Here is a 15,164-nt window from a genome sequence, read left to right as displayed (position 1 = left end):
AGAAACTCTATCTCCAAAAAATAGAAGCAGTTTATTTAGGAAGACATCCAACACCACATTTTGACTTGTAATCAAGCAATCAGGGAAGCTGATGCAGGAACGTTGCAAGGTGAAGACCAGGCTGGGCTCCGTTGGGAGGCAGTCTCAGAAACAAAAGCTCAAGAGATTAAAACATGATGTATGGTGGCCAGTGGTGTTGATAAGACAGACATCAGTGTATTCTGTTTTCAGACATAGAGAAAGCTAAATGCACGACCGAGTTAGGACAGAGTAACTGCTCTGAAGCACTGAGCAGCGGGCCGCCCTCGAGTAGAATTCTCTTAAAGACAAAGTGGTTCTTTCTTTCCTTATCTGCGGTTTTATTTTCATGGCTTTAATTACCCATGGTCAGCCTACGTGGAAAATCCCAGAAATGTACAATTCATAAGTGCTAGGTAACTGTAACCTCAGCGTAGGAGAACTGTTCTGTTCTCACTGTTAAGCTCTTGCTACACCTACCTGATAAAGTGACCTTTATCCTAAGTTTATATGTGTAGGAAGTAAACAACGTCCACGAGGCTGGGAACCACTCGCAGGTTCTGCCATGTTCCAGAACTCTTGGAAGGAAACCCTAGCAAATAAACAGAAAACTATGCTTATCTTCCTAAATCCTGTACTTAAGATATAAAAGAGTTTTAAATTATGTTAAACAGCGACACAGAACCTTTGCTGTCTCCTATTTTCTCTATTTAGAATTATCTTGGGTTGGGATTTAGCTCAGTGGTAGAGTGCTTGCCTAGCAAGCGCAAGGCCCTAGGTTCGGTCCCCAGCTCCGGGAAAAAAAAAAGAAAAAAGGAAAAAAATTAAAAAACAAAACAAAACAAAAACAACCAGTCAATAAAAAAAACACACAATGTGCTTTAAAAAAAAAAAAAAAAGGCTGGAGAGATGGCTCAGTGGTTAAGAGCACTGACTACTTGTCCAGAGGTCCTGAGTTCAAATCCCAGCAACCACTTGGTGGCTTACAACCATCTGTAATGGGATCTGATGCCCTTTTCTGGTGTGTCTGAAGATATCGACAGTGTATTCACATACATAAAAAAAGAAAGAAAGGTAGGAAGAACTATATAGTTAGTACTGTCCATTCTGAAAAGGGGGTTGGGGATTTAGCTCAGTGGTAGAGCACTTGCCTAGCAAGCGCAAGGCCCTGGGTTCGGTCCTCAGCTCCGGAAAAAAAAAAAAGAGAGAGAATTATCTTTTTCCCCCCTTTTTTTGTTTTCTGTTTGTTTGTTTGCTTTTTAAGACAGGGTTTCTCTGTGTAGCCCTGGCTGTCCTGAAACTCACTCTGTAGAACAGGCTGGCCTTGAACTGACAGAGATCCACCTGCCTCTGCCTCTATCTCTTTTTTTTTTCTTTTCTTTTCTTTTTTTTAGAGCTGGGGACCGAACCCAGGGCCTTGCACTTGCTAGGCAAGCACTCTACCACTGAGCTAAATCCCCAACCCCTGCCTCTATCTCTTGAGTGCTGGGTTTAAAGGTGTGCCCCACTTCCACCTGGCTGAATTATCATACCAAATGAGGCTCCTATTCCTTTTCTCATTTTTTCTAAATTTCCATTTTAGGGGTGTGTGTGTGTACATGCATGCACACATGTACAAACAAACATTCACGAAAAGACCAAACCCAAGATTTCATGTGTGCTTGCCAGACACATTACTGTTGATCTATACCCCTAGCCAAGTAATAACTTTAAAAAACAAATCAACATTGAAGCATTGTTCACTATCTCAAAGCCACTGACTCTCAGGGTTAGAAAAGAACTCAAAACTTATCTATGAAATTTTAGCAGATACCCAACACATGTTGTGTATGTTCTTTTAGTCCATAATCAAACAAATCCTTTCCCACACCACAGATATCTAAGTTGTTCCAGTTTTGTGTCCAGAGTTATAAAACATGCTGAACTTAATATGTAAATTCTAGTTAGATTCAAATACAGAAAACTGTCAGGTAAATGGCTAAAGACACAAATTGTCTCAGTCATTCACAAGTTTGCATAGGTTATCCAGGATTGCTTCTGTTTGCATAGGTTTCCCAATCAGCCATCAGAGCCCAAGCTCCACCTCTCCCCTTCCTCCAGCATGCATGACCTTAGATCGGTGGCCCAGAGTAGCATTATCTGGGTTTTGCCCAGCAGGGTGGTAGTGGGCATGAAATCTGCTTTCTAACACCTGACCCTAACAGCAGTGGCTATGCTTGCCACTGGGAACTAGCTAGCAATACTGGCTGGCTATGCCCCTAGCAGGAAATTCTATATACCCAAGGATGAGGAGAAAATGGAAACTGATAGCCATCTCTTCTTTCTACCTTAGGCCTAGTGCTCTACCCAGAGATCACTTCTCATCACTCATAACACAAGAGCTTGTACTCAGATCTTAAGGTTTACAGACTGACATTCCCTGATAGGTTCAAATTTGCACACTTGGTCTCCAGTATGTGGCACTGCTTTGGGAGGCTGTTGACTCCTCAGTCCATTTCCTAAGGTGATTAATGGTAGTTTTGCTTCTGGGTCTTGGAGCGAAATATGTATTCAGTCAAAAATGTGAAGTGATAATATGAATACACACAATGAAATATGATTAGGGGCACTAATTGAAAGCATGCATTTGATATTTGCTATGTGCTGGGTTCCTGAGAAGCTACATACAGGCTGGATTGGCAAAAAAAAAAAAATGAAAGAGTAACAATTAGCAAAGTTGCTTTGAAGCAAAAACACCCACAGGCCACAGGAATAATGAACAGGCCGTCTGAGGGGATGCTGAGTCAGAGGAAGACAGGAAAATATAGAGGGCTTTGTCCAGCAGAGAGCCAGGCAGTGCAGGCAGAGGAATCACATAGGATAGGATGCAACGTGCAGGGGAGGCCGGAGTGTGGAGTGTCTCGAGGAAGAAGCCTCATGAGGCAGAGGCAGTAAAGCAGAGTAGGCTGTGTGGTCAGCTCAGAGTTCTATTTACATGCTCCAGAGTCTGCCAGAGCAGGGAAGATAGATGTTGACGCTTGCCTTGGCTGAGATGCCGATCCCTTTCTACTGGAGACAAACAGGCAGGAAACTGTTAGGACCGGGCTGCGTTGACAGAGTGGTGGGGAAGAAGTCCAGACGAAAACCCAGTCATGCTCCCAAAACCCAGGACTGTGTGCACACAGGAGACAGCAGAGCACACAGCAAATGCTCAATAAACGTCTGTCTGTTCAATTAAACATAATTTAAAAGGATTACTTCACTTATATTAATATTTAAAGAAGAAAGCCACAGGAGATAGAATGGGAAGCTGCTGCATAAATAATCTATCTTGTCCTTTGTTGATACAGAAAGGATTTCAAGCTTTAGTTTAAACTGGAGGAAACATGATGTTCCCTTTTCTTTATAAAACTAATGTGTAAGCTTAGGAGCCCACTGTGTAACAGAAAGGGCGGAAAGGTTTACTACTCATTTCAGACAAAGCTTAAAAGAGTACAGGAGAGACCTGGGTTAAAAATGAATCATTTATTAAAACACAGAGAATGATACAATTTAATCATCCAGAGGCAAACAATTTGCTTCCTTTTAAAAAACAAAGTTAAGAATTTTTAAGTTGAAAATGTAGCAAAGAATGTCAGAGAAATTCTTTTATACCATGGTTCTTTTTAAAAAAGCAAAACATTAAAACTACAGCAACAAAGATATATTCATCTTCCACTCTCACTAAAAAAAACTATATAATAAGGTTTGCATTAAGATACATTTAACGCTGGACTTGGTGGGACTTGTCTTTAAATCTAGTGTTCATGATTAAATTCTAGTGCGGAAAAAGGCAAATCTCTGAGTTGGAGACCAGCTGGGTCTACTTATAGTGAGTTCTAGGATTATTAAGAGCTACAGAGAGAGACACACACATATATACTTATGTGTAAATTATTAAAAATACATAAAAATATCTTAAAGATCCTAATTTTAATTAGAATACTTTCTTTATAGGGATACTAAAGTATTACCAAGTATCTAAGAAACAAATACATAGTTATCACACCACAAAGAAAACAAACTGGAGCACTCTAGAACTCCCAATGCTGCTATGACATACCCCAGAGAATCAAAACCAACAAGCAAAGAGCAGGAAGTAACCATTTCACATCAATAAGCAGAGAGGTAACATCACTTGCGTTCAGTTTAAATTTCATGTATAAAGGTTTTGTTTTGTTTTTTGGTGGAGGGGATAGAGGGAACCTTTGGTTTATGGGGTTTTGCTTTTCTTTTTATGGTATTGGTGATCTACAGCCTTACACATGCTAGGCAGACACTCTTCCAGTAAGCTATAGCATCTATTTTTCAAATAGATTTTAATTCTATTCATTCATTCATTCAGTCATTCAGTCTGAATTTATCCATCCATCCACCCATTCGCTTATTTATTTATTTAGAAACAAGATTTGAATTCATTCTGTAGTACAGGCAGGTCTTGAACTTGTGATCTTCCTGTCTCTACCTACACAGTAGCTGAAATGACAGGTCTGAGACACCTAGCCTAGACCTTATGGTAAAAATGTAAATTAAATGAACATCGGTACTAGGAACAGACTTCCTCTGTTACAACCAGTATAGCCAGTAGTTTTTAGATAATTCATGGTATACAATCAAAAGCCTTGGGGCATGAGTCAAGGTGGTGCATACCTTTAATCCCATTCCTCTGGAGGAGGAGGAGGAAGAGGAAGAGGAGGAGGAGGAGAAGAAGGAGGAAGAGGCAGGTAGATCTGGGTTAAGTTTGAGGTCAACCAGATCTAAGAGTTCCAGGACAACCAGGGCTATCTTGGGAAATTCTGTCTTAATAAAACAAAAGCCTTTGGGGGAGGGGGACCTAGGAAGACTACAGACCCAGGATACCACACCATGGAGAAAAAGCCCTAGCCAACACTTGCTAGAAGTTAAAGAGTCACCCACACAACTAACGGCCTGCTGAGGCTCAACAATATGATTCCCGCAGCTTGTTCAAAAATATACTTTCGGTTCAAAATTTTCTGACTCAGGAACTTCCTCAAACTTCCAAACCAGCATGGGAGGCCCCACACTCACTCTTCACACCACACTACCAAAAGCTTGGCTGTCTGATCATGTTTAATATGGGCCTTTTAAATAACTATACTCTCTCAAAATGGTCTGCATGATTCAGGGTTCTCCAGATGATCACAACAGATAGAAGGGTTCTATCACATGACCTTATCTGACAACTATCCTTCCCAACAAGTAGGTATTATTTGTTTCACAGTAACCTCTGAGCCATGGCACAATGGCTCCCTCTTTTAATTACAGCCCTTGGAAGTCCAAAGCAGGAGGATTGTCATGGGTTCAAGAACAGCCAGGGCCATATGGTGAGTTCTAGCTTAGCCTGAGCTACAGAGCAAGATCCCATCTCAAAAAAACCAAAAATAATCTTTCTATTTTCCCACATTCTAGAATTTATCCTGAAGCAGAGGTAGTTTGACATAACAGATGCTACAAACGAAAGGCAAGTGGCGGGAAGTGGACAATGTTTTCACTGTGTGGTTTCCAGTATCACTGAGTAGATATCAATCAGTCATGGTAGTTTTTACTCAGTTCAAATACCCCAACTATATCCACCTATTGCACCTACATGCTTCAGAATGGCCAAGTCAGCAGCTATAAAGTTAAGCATGACATATCTTACTTGTCAAAAGAGGAGAAAGCTGTAACTTTTCCACTGTACCTTAAATAATCTTTTTATATCAAGGCGGAAGAAACTACAACCAGACCACATCAGAAAATTCCAAATCAGTCCATCTGACGAATCCTCCCTGTCAACTGTGGTTATTCACAGACTAGCACAACCTCCCACAACTAACAGAACTGATTGTGACAAACACACACACACACACACAACTAAGGATTTTTCCTTGGAATCTGTGCCAATGAAGCATTGTAACTTCTCTGAGCTTTCCCAGGCAGAAAATGTGCAGATGTTTCTCCGTGACACCATGACACTGTAACATATCAACTGCAGCAGATATCATAAAGCAAAAGGAACACTGACTTCTGTACAGTAAGCTTCTTTCTTTGTCAGATTAACCAATTCAGCATTTACTTGTACTAGGTGATTGCCTCTAGCATAAGAAATAGGATTATGGGCTGGAGAGATGGCTCAGTGGTTAAGAGCACTGACTGCTCTTCCAAAGGTCCTGAGTTCAATTCCCGGCAACCACATGGTGGCTCACAACCATCTGTAATGGGATCCGATGCCCTCTTCTAGTGTGTCTGAAGACAGCTACAGTGTACTTATATAAATAAAAATAAATGAATCTTTAAAGAAAAAGAAATAAGATTGTTCCAAGGACTCAGGTAATCAAAGAGTTGAAAGAAAGATGTCCAATATGTCTCCATGGTCAATGTGGGAATCTAGATATAATGCTATAATCTTTACTGTAATCCCAGAATTTGTCAAGTTAGAGGCAGGAGAATTCCACTCTGGACCAATTGGAACTACTTGAGACCTTGTCTCAAGAAACAAAAAACAAACAATAAAAGTCTTTCTTAACCTGCCTACATTTTCACTTCTCATTTCTTATACACATTCTTTTTTAAAAGTTTATTTATTTATTTATTATATATAACTACACTGTAGCTATCTTCAGACACACCAGAAAGAGGGCATCAGATCCTATTACAGATGGTTGTGAGCCACCATGTGGTTGCTGGGATTTGAACTCAGGACCTCTGGAAGAGCAGTCAGTGCTCTTAACCACTGAGCCCTCTCTCCAGCCCTCTTAAGACACCTTCTCAAACATTTCACATCCTTTAAACTTAAACGTTCCTAATCTTTAAATCCAAGTTAATAAGTAATAGTATTTATCAATAGTAATATTATAGTATTAACTGTAGAATACTATAAAATGAAATTCTATCATGATGTGCAGTGACCATTGTCAATGGCTCACTCTCAGGCAGGGAGACTTAACAGAGTTCTTTCGCATTCTGTTTGTTTAATATACTTCTATTTTCTTTGGAAATTTAAAAACACTCAAATACTCAAGATAGATTCGTGCACCAATAAAATAAAACACACCAAGTAGATTGTATTTATCGTCACTTTTTTTCATAGACACTGAAGTTAAAGGGTATGAATTCACTGGTTCAGAGCCATAGGCCAACATACCTGCTCTTTCTCTGTAGCTTGAATAACTAGTGTTTTCATAGCCACTGGTTCTTTAATAAACAGAAAATGCAGTAGTTTTTTTTAAATGCCTTCCAAATTCCAACGACAGATTATGTGACTCAGACACCTGAAACGCACGCCAAGGAATTTTTTTTTTTAGGCAGGCAGTGTACATACAAAACCAGACACTACCACAGAGGACTATTTCTTGAAAGGAAATAGTGTCTTCACTAGCAGCAAACAGGGCCCACTCACAAGACAGGCTGGTTTATGGATGAGTCATTTTCCTGGGCTCGAGTGTGAGCTCGTTTAATCCAATCAGCTTATTCTGAAGCTAGAAGAGAAGCCTGCAGGGAACTGAGGTTTCCAGCAGTACTTTGGCCACTGTGTACCTCTGAAAGTCAGCTCACACCAGTGTCTATAATGCAGAACTACCAGGGGTGACCTTTGCTTTGAACATGGTGCCAATGCTGGCCACTTCACGATTACCTGGAGTAAAATTGGTATTAGAATGTCTCCCCTCCTCTGTGACTCATCTTCCCTCACTGAGGTATGAAAAACAAAATTTTGCGGCATATTTAGAAGTGCTAGCTTTTATCTCCTTTAGCTGTGAACTTACGACTACACTAGGTGACATGGCATGAGTTCATACAGCAATACTGCATGAAGAATACCATACACATTACAAGGAAAGCCAGATGCTAGAGGCAAGGCTGCAAAGCAAAACAACTGTGAAAAACACCCAGGCATGTTGATGCTACCTATAATCCAAGCACTGAGGAAACTGAGGCAGGACAATCACGAGTTAAAGGCCTGTGTGAGTTACAAATATTTTGTTTCAAAAGTAAAGCAAGACAAAATGAACAGTAACAACAACGACAAAAACCCTTAAAGGTGATCCCACCCCATACCAACAGACATAATGTTCTGTGGCTCAAAGGTACAGGTTTAAAACAAGAATAAGTATTGCCAGTTAGTTTTTATGTGAATTTGACACTTCCAAAGGTCAGTCATCTGAAATAAAGGAACCTCAATTAAGAAAATACCTCCATGGGCTGGAGAGATGGTTCAGTGATTAAGAGCACTGACTGCTCTTCCAAAGATCCTGGGTTCAAATCCCAGCAACCACATGCTCACAACCATCTGTAATGAGATCTGATGCCCTCCTCTGGTGCATCTGAAGACAGCTATTGTGTATATAATAATAATTAAATAAATCTTTAAAAGAAAGTTTTAAAAAGAAAATACCTCCATGAGATCCAGCTGTAAGGCATGTTATTTAGTGATTGATGGCCGGATGGTTCAGCCAATTGTGGTGGGACCATCCCTGGTTTCTGTATCCTGGGTTCTGTAAGAAGGCAGCCTGAGGAAGCCAGAAGGATCAGGCCAGTAAACAGCACACCCAGCTTCTGCCTCCAGGATCCTGCCCTGTTTGAGTTCCTCCTGACTTCCTCCAATGATGAACAGGTTGCTCTGGTCATGGTGTTTCAGCACAGCAATAGTAACCTTGACTAAGACACTTGGTAAATGCAGACTAGAACCCCTATTGTTTGAAATAGCTGGCACTGATTATACCACGAGGGACTTAAACAAAGGGACTCATAATTATGACTGTCATGCTGTGTCCTCTAAAACAAAAATTAGTACTCTTGCTTCCCCGTCGAAGCCAGCTTCTTCCGTATTGATGTCATAGCAAAGGAGCACTGTTGGCTACAGTCCTTGATACCAATTAAGATAAGAAACCAGTACAGTCAGTACTCTTCTGGGTCACAAAGCACTGTCAATTTTTCCGCAAAGAAAAGTTAGACCAAAATAAAAGTCTATCCAACCTCTTTGATAGCACATTATCCTTCAAGGCTAAAAGATTCCTTACTTCAATGTGGCATGCAAGCCCAACGGACATCTCATGAACTCTGACCTCCTCAGCCTCCTCAACCACTCCAGCCAATGGCAGTCAGCTCTGACAGGCCATCTCCTCACTCCTCTATCAACAGCTAGCACTTCCAAGGAAGAGAAATGGGACCAAAGCACTGGGTGTGGAGGTAGGGCTGGCTGAGATGCTAACCGAGACCACACTCTCCCTGACACTGCAGCCCTCACACTCTGATTCTGTCAACCATCACCTATTATACAACCTTCAGTGGGAGGTCCCTACTCTTTACCTAGTGTCTTTCAAAGTCCACTTGGTGATTCTTAAGCAGACACAGGTTTCCAGATTGATTCCCAAGATGAAATCCCTTTAATCCATAATCCAAATACTAATGATTCAGGAAAACCTACTACGGTGCTTTGAATGCAAAATGTCCCTCAGAGGCACCTATATTTTATCAGCTGGTCCCCAACTGGTGGTGCCATTTGAGGGTGGCTATGCAACTTTTAGGACGTGAAGCCATGCTGAAGGAGGTATATCACCAGGGGCAGGCTTTGAGACATTATATAGCCTCACCCAACTTCCAGGTTCCTCTCCCTGCTTCCTGTTTGCCACTGAGATGTGAGCCCTCAGCTTCCTGCGGCTGTGGCTCCCGTGCCTCCCAGCCCTGATAGGCTCAGCCCTCTGGAACTGTAGGCTAATAAATGAGATCTGTAAGCTCCTTTGGATTGTAGTATTTTATCACACCAACAGCAGACAGGAAGCTATTGGCGTGAAGAACCTACCCTTGTTCGTTTAGTTGTGGGTCGTTTGTTTTTTGTTGTCATTGTTATTTGGTTTGTCTTGTTGTTGGGGATTTTTTGGGTTTTGATTTTTGTCTTTGTTTGCTTGTTTGTTGGGTTTTTTGTTTTGTTTTTGTTTGTTTTTTTGGTTTTGAAGGAATGTGAAAAGCCTCTGGGAAACTTTGGCATACGAAAGTGTTAAGTGTTATCACATAAATGGCCTCTAGCCCAGTGACTAGAAGTTTCCATTCACCTTGGAAACTTCTTGAGTCCACTTTCACCAACCGCTGTCTTCCAGGCTCCTACAAGAATGGTCCGTTTACCTCTGCACATATTTGGCAAAGAATTTGAATGTCTTCTACCCTCTTCTAAGAGCTTGCCCGAGACCAAATTAACACGTAATATACTAATTTCTTTGGTAAATCCCAAGACAGCATAACATCGAGTCTGTAGCATTCATACTCCTCATCACTCTAGCTCGGGTCTATGATGAAAAAGAAGGGGGAGAAATACAAAGTGTACAGTTTGGAGGAAAGGGCTCTAGGAAACTTAACATAGCCCCTAAAACACACTGGAAAAGATACTATAATTGTTAAGAGAGATTAGAGGAATCTGCACAGGAATCCTAGAGAGAGGGTGGGAGGGTAAGGGAGAGGCCAGCTCCACCCACCTAAGCTTCCAGTTTGTATAAGAAATTCTAACAAGTTTTTCTTTTGCTAGAAAGCAACTGCCTATCAAAGCTGCTAATTCAGCTCGAGAAGGTTTAGAGTCCACTGCAAGCTGGCAGTGCCATCCACATGGAACTAGTTTTAGATACATGAAAGACAGAAGAATGAGGGGGTCCTGGATTCTTCCTTCACAGCTACCATGAGCTGCTAAGGCCAGCAGGGCTACAGTCTGCACAAGAAGGCTCTGAGAGGCCAGGAAGCCCTGAGAGGCGGGTGTGTGAGGTGTAATCATGAGCTGTGGGAGACCCCGAGATGCTGCAATGCCATCTTACAAGGAGAGCTGCATTCTGGGGGTGGAGCCAGCTAGAAAGAGAGATGTGTGTTGCAGGCAGCAAAAGATGAAGAGTGGAGCTGCCCGAGAACTTTGAAGGCCCAGACACGGAGTTACATAAGGATCTGGTGTTTGTCTTGCTGGATAAGGGGTTTTATTCCAGTACAGAGTATCTTCACTATACCCCTGTACTCCTTTGTGAATGATAGTGCACATCCAGTGCCATTTAACATACACTTTTTTTAAAAAAATGTATGAGATAAGAGATTGCACAGATTGAAAACTGCTAAAGACTTTAGAAGGGGACTTTAGAAGTTGGACTAAACACATTATGCATTGTGAGACGGTCACCAGACTGAGGGCCAGGAGTTGGGATGTGGCGGTCTGAGAGAGAAATGTCCTATAGAAGCTCATGTATTTAACACTTGACCCCTTAGTTGGTGGTTTAAGGAGGATATGGAACTGTTAGAATGCCAAGCCTTGCAGAAAGAAGTCAGTTACTGGGGCCAGGACTTGCGTGGGGACAGCCACATCCCACTCCCAGCTCACACGTCCTCTCTAACCTCCCTGTTTGAGATTAAGGCCTGATCTCTCAGCTTCCTGCTCCTGCTGTAAAGGGCGTTTATCCCTCTGGAACTACAATTGAGAATAAAGACGTCCATCTCTAAGCTGTTTCTGGTCATGCTGTGCCATCACAGCAACAGGAGATTGACGAACACACCCATCCCTTAATATTTCTATGGCTACTTCAGTGAAAGGGAGGGTGGAGGGACAAAGACATTCCCACATGACTCTAGTTACCACCACCTTAGTCTCAGGAATCCAGAATATGAAACGAATAGCATTTTTCCCCTCCTTCCAAAATCACAACCGAAGAGAGGAAGAATCAGTTCTACCAAGACCAGGGAAAACCTCACAAAAAGACAGTGAGCATTAATTTACAGGAAATACAAATCAAAATCATAACATGATATCATGCTATATGCATTAGGAAAGCTAATATTACCACGCGGGGATCAATGTGGAGAAACTATACAGCTCTTGTGTTCCCAGTGAGAGAATGGGAAATGGTGCGCTGTCGTGAAAAAACAATCTTGTGGTCGCCCTGAAAGCTACACACAGCCATCACCATGTGATCTGGCATGCCATTCCAACACCCAAAGGGGAGACAGACAGACAGACAGACAGACAGACAGACACACACACACACACACACACACACACACACACACACACACATATATACACCCCATGTTCACTCCCAGTAATTAAAATTTAGATGTCACATAAATGTCCATTGAGAGGTAAACAACCAAACAGAATCTGGTATGAGCCACTACCAAAGCAAGTAGATCCCTCATATGGACTCTCATATATATGGTTCTTACTCATCTCTGTACAGACAGAAAGCAAATAGAGGTTGTCAGACAAGAGCAGGAGTGGGTGAGTTGGTTAGCTTGCCAAGAACTTCTGGTTGGGATGAGAAAGTTTTAGAGCTCATGGAGCTGTTACACAACACTGCAAATACGAATAAGGCCACACAGCCACATGTTCTAATAAGAGGGTAAACTTTTTATTATGCCTGTTTCTACATTCCTCTCTATGGCTCAGGCTAACCCGAAACTCACAATCCGCTGTTAGGGCCTCCCGAGTGCTGGGACAACAGGCATGTGCCACCTCACCTTTGCTGCCCATAGCTCTTCCCACCAGGCAGTAAGGCCACAAGTCACGATTGTCAGAGCTGAGTTTCAGACATCGCCTTTTCCAGCCACACAGGACAGACGATCCGCCCCAGAACATGGAGCTGACTCATGAACATCTTGCACATCAAATGTTAAAGCCAGCTATGGATCTGCCATTGTGACTGACCACTGAACAACTACGTCATTTGCATCTAGAGGCTTCTCTGGGCTCACAAGTCACATAGAAAGAATGTGTTTCTAAAAATGAAAAAGGAAATCTTTAAACTTATTGAAGTTTCTTAAGACCTTTGCTTTGTTAGAGTCAGGATTTCTCTGTGTAGCTTGGCTGTCAAAGGAACGTTATACACCAGAGTGGCCTTGACTCAGAGATCTGCCTGCCTCTGCCTCCCATATGCTGGGATTAACAAAGTGTGGCTACTACACCTTCCTATTCTTAGGACCTTGACTGAAATCCTTTCTCTACTAACCAACTCTATCCACTTAGCATAATGCTTTCCATATTTATCCCACGCCAGAATTTCAAAATCTTTTTTTTTTTCTTGTTTTTTCAAGATAGGATTTCTCTGTGTGTGGCTTTGGTTGTCCTGGAACTTGCTTTGTAGACAAGGCTAGCCTCAGATTCAGAGATCCATCAGCCTCTGCCTCCCAAGTGCCAAGATTAAAGACATGTGCTACCACTGACTGCCAAGAATTTAAAATTCTTAGAGTCAATTATTTCGTGTTTGTATATATCACATCTACTTTGAGTCATAAAACAAATTAGTGTAGAAAGAATAAAAAATTATAATAGTGGCAAGAACAAGTTGGCTAATAGGTTTTCTTAGGGAAAAGTGGGGGAGTCTGTGGTCTTCCTTTTTCTTTTAGACACAGCTATAAGACAACATCCAGACATGAGTTGAAGAGATACTAAGCGTGCATGTGTGCGTGCGTAGGAGTAGAACCCACAGGTATAGAACAGCCTGCTGATATATGGGAGACTCCCAGTAGAACTTGAGAAATCAAATCAAGGTGGCCCTAAGAAAACTCTCCATACTGATTCACATGATTTAGAACAGAATTTAGGTCTGGAGTAAAAATACGAGACAGAAGCTGTGCCCTAAGAGAATGCAACACCAGTCCTGACAGTTTCCAGACGAAAGACACTTAACTCCCTCTTTGTTGAAAATTACCATTCATAGCCCACTTGACCTAAGAACATCTTATCCACAGTTAAGTAAACTGGGTTAGAATGTGTGGTTTTCTGCATGTAAGAGTTGTCTCAGAGCATGTTTGTATTCGTTCACAGAGGTCCAGAACATGATTTTCACACAAGTAAGCTTTCAATAAACAGACTACACATTAAGGTTTCCTGGCTATCATTAGCCACCACTCAGAGAAAAATTCAGACTGACAGACAAGTATCAAAACACAATAAAACAGACATGGACTCACTCTTAAGACCTAATAGGGGGCTGGAGAGATGGCTCAGTGGTAAAGAGCATTGGCTGCTCTTCTAGAGGTCCTGAGTTCAAATCCCAGCAACCACATGATAGCTCTGTAATGAGATCTGATGCCCTCTTCTGGTGTGTCTGAAGACAGCTACAGTGTACTTATATATAATAAATAAATAAATCTTTAAAAAAAAATCTAATAGGAGCCAGGCCTGGTTGCAAACAGAAGTCCATGACTCTCGAGACTCAGTGTTCTAAGACTTTTTTTTTTTAAGATTTATTTATTATATTTAAGTATACACTATCTTCAGACACACCAGAAGAGGGCATCAGATCTCATTACAGATGGTTGTGAGCCACCATGTGGTTGCTGGGAATTGAACTCAGGACCTTGGGAAGAACAGTCAGTGCTCTTAACCACTGAGCCATCTCTCCAGCCCCCTAAGACTACTTTCTACTGCTGTGGTAAACACCATGACCAAAAGCAAGCTAAGGAGTAAAGAGTTATTTGGCCTACACGCCCATCATGGAGGAAAGGTAGGCAGAACCTTAAGAAGAAACGGAGGTGCCAAGATTGAAGCAGAGACCTCAGGATGCTGCTTCCTGGCTTGCCTCCCCCCCACCATGGCTTCCTCGGCTCCACTTTTCATGCAGCTTAGGACCTCCTGCCTGCGGGTGGCACCATCCACAGTGTGTTGGGCCTTCCCACAACAATCAGTAATCAAGAAGAGATAGGCTTGCCTACTTCCAGCCTTGTTTGCAGGTTCAATCTGATGGGGGCATTTTCTCAGTATAGGTTCCTTCCTCCCAGAGGACCCACATTTGTGTTGGAGTTGACAAAAAGCTCTACAAAACAGCAACTGACGGAATGGAAAAATATTTTTCTCCCACTCCACATCTAACGGGGCTAATATCCAAAATATGTAAAGAACTCAAGAAACCAGACATCCACAAGCCAAATAATTCAATTTAGAACAGAGTACAGATCTAAACAGAATTCTCAGCAGAGGAATCCCGAATGGCCGAGAAACACTTAAATGTTTAACATCCTTAGCCATTAGGGAAGTGCCAAGTCAGGTACTTGAGATTCCACCTTATACCTGTCAGAGTGCCTAAGATCAATGACACAAGCGACAGCTCACACTAGTGAGGATGTGAAGCAAGAGCACTCCCTCATTACCGACGAAGTACAAATGTCAA

At 41.9% G+C, this 15,164-nt stretch overlaps 1 protein-coding gene across 4 annotated transcripts in view; it reads right to left on the bottom strand.

Annotated features, from left to right (window-relative positions):
• Mtus1 (microtubule associated scaffold protein 1) overlaps positions 1-15,164 on the bottom strand; it is a 145,476-nt gene that overhangs the window by 104,863 nt on the left and 25,449 nt on the right. The window contains exon 1 of one of the 4 annotated variants that reach the window (XM_063275428.1): positions 8,429-8,902. The exons of the other annotated variants lie outside the window; for them this stretch is intronic. The gene's annotated coding sequence lies outside the window, so the exon portion shown is untranslated. Of the gene's footprint in view, positions 1-8,428; positions 8,903-15,164 lie in introns of those variants that run through there. 4 annotated transcript variants of the gene reach the window in all.

This window comes from Rattus norvegicus, chromosome 16 (assembly GCF_036323735.1).
Source record: "Rattus norvegicus strain BN/NHsdMcwi chromosome 16, GRCr8, whole genome shotgun sequence".
NCBI lineage: Eukaryota > Metazoa > Chordata > Mammalia > Rodentia > Muridae > Rattus > Rattus norvegicus.
The sequence above is the reverse complement of the archived record's forward strand: the minus strand, read 5'-3'. Positions and strand labels throughout refer to the sequence as shown.